The following is a 2,564-nucleotide window of genomic DNA, read 5'->3' as shown; positions in this document are numbered from 1 at the left end:
ATGGTGATGGAATTTGTGAGGCTTGTTGTTGTTGTTGTTTAATCTCGGTTAAACATTTATGTATAAGTGTAGAATTATACCATGATTTTGATGACGCTGAAGATGGTTCATTAAAAAGTTTTGAAATATCTTCCCCCTTTATCTCAGTGTAATTATCACTGTAGTCAGTGGTACTTTCATCTATAGACATAGGCTCATTGTCATCATTATCTTTTAGTTTGGTTTCAATATTTTTTAAATGTTTTGTGATTGGTGCGAAGACATCTTCATGCATAAGTTGTCCCTCTTTTAATAAATTTAGTTTATTTTTTACAATATTAGGTTTTGCGATAAGCTTACGCTTAATCTCCTTTTCCATGATATAGGTGATCTATTCATATGAAGTGAATTAATAATTCTAATTATGTTTACTAAAGTTATCTCTTTAAATACATATAGTTTAATAAACAGTTCAATGCTTTGTAACTGCTTTGTAACAGCATTCAAATAACTATTTAACAGTAAGCAAACAGTTTTTTTTTTGCAAAAATGAAAATAAGCTGCATCTTCATTTAACAATATAATTATCAAATCCTTTCCTATAACGCCCGTCGTTTATTTTACTATCTTTAAAAATTGATAAAAATCCACAAGGATGCTGCCAACAAAATGAACAGATATCCCTGAATTCATCATAAGTCATATCCACACCCACGTGATCGTTATAAATGTGTTTTAAATTTAATTCGTCTTGCTTAAATAATATTAAAGAATTTGCATTGTCTCTTATCAAGTGCTTTGGAATCTTCGCATAAGTTTGACAGAGATAAAAACAATGTATGTGATTGTGGCGTCCCATACTAAAGTATTCACGAATTAGATCCTGTTTATCAGTTGCTACGGTATCAAAAATGAAGATAGAATTCGTTTTAGCTGCAGATGGATTCATTATATCTTCACTATTACTAAAGCAATAATAGCCTATTCCTTTTATCGGTTTCAGCAATTTTTCTATATAAACGTATTTAGGTTAGTAGAGGGACTTTGAATAAATATAAACATTTTTAAATTTTAAACCGTAAGGATGTTCTTAAACTAATCATTACATTGGTTTTCCCGCAATTTGAAGGTCCAATAATGAGACATGCAAGTTCCCGGGAATAGTTTACTGTACTGTGTTTCTCTATAACTAGTATTTAAAGATATTATTTTATATTTTTTATATTAGTCTCTTAGTAACCAGCAACAATAGTAACAACGCAATGAGATATGGAAAAGGTTTTTTAGATAGGACACTATATTCAATACTAGTAGTATATATATAGCGGGTCTGGATCGTAGTGGGGATGATTATTTATGGTACTATTATATCCTTTCTCCGCATGCGCGGGGCGTGGCTTGTATATTTTTATTTCTGATTGGATGTTGTTTTGAGAGGGGGCGTGGCTTGTGATATCTTTCGACCAATGAGCGTTCGTTGTTTTGGATGGAAGTGGGGGTATGACCGTATATGGTATTATTTTTCCGTTATGAGCATGCGGGGTGTGCTTTGTGTGTGTGTTCTTGTTTTCTGATTGGTTGTTGTTTTAAAGGGGGAGGCGTGGCTTGTGATATCGTTCGGCCAATGAGAGAACGCAAGCGCTCGTTAATCTTGAAAAACAAGATGTCGTCGTCGTGGGGAAAATGACTGCTGCGGCGGCGGCGGCGGCTATAGCTGAGGCGTGAAATATGAATATGTGTGATAAGTGATAATGATTGTACTATTGTTTTCCTTTTTCGCAGAGTGGGGTGGATCATCTATTTTGAACTCTTTCCTTATTACAATGATTATAAAAACATGGATGTTCCTGGAATTCTTGGGGTTTCTCTTTTTAAATTAAATATTTTGACAACTTATTTTACGCGCAGTAACGGATCCATAACTAACGTTATCCATTTTTTTTAAATTGTTTATATACAGCATTTGAGATATCTGCTTTGTGTTTGCGGTTATAGTAAATTAAATTAAACTTTAGGTTTCATTTAGATTATAATATTTTTTATTTACATATAGGTATAATAGAAAGTAGTGTGGTGTCTTATAAAATCAAAAATTATAGGAACTGACTATTGTTGTTGTAGTATCCCATGTCTTTAGGAAACATTTGCGATTCGCCGCCTACGACAACATCCTCCTCCTCGTCATCCATAAAAATTTTATCGTCGTGGTTGTTGTCAGAGTCCTCTATAGATCGCACCGCATTTAATAGTTCATTTTCTTGTTGTTGTTGTTGTTGTTTTGCTTGTTTGTCCTTAAACTCTATACATTTCATTAATTCAAGGTTATATATCTTCCCCTTTTGTCCATGATTTATTAATACATAAGTAGACGTAGATAATTCCAACAACTGTCTGTCGTCTAAACCGTTGTAGCGTTCAGGTAGAAACAGTCGCTTATCGCCATCTAATTCAGCAAGCACCCGTTCACCGTATTTACTTGTAAATCGATTCATTTTAGTTATTAAATAACCCTTTCCCTGTTCCATACTATTCAAATTTAAGAAATTGTACGCACCGAAAGAATTGAATGCTTGTATTAGAGACAC

Source organism: Agrilus planipennis, unplaced genomic scaffold (assembly GCF_000699045.2).
Source record: "Agrilus planipennis isolate EAB-ADULT unplaced genomic scaffold, Apla_2.0 scaffold81, whole genome shotgun sequence".
Lineage (NCBI taxonomy): Eukaryota > Metazoa > Arthropoda > Insecta > Coleoptera > Buprestidae > Agrilus > Agrilus planipennis.
Note: the sequence above shows the minus strand (reverse complement) of the source record.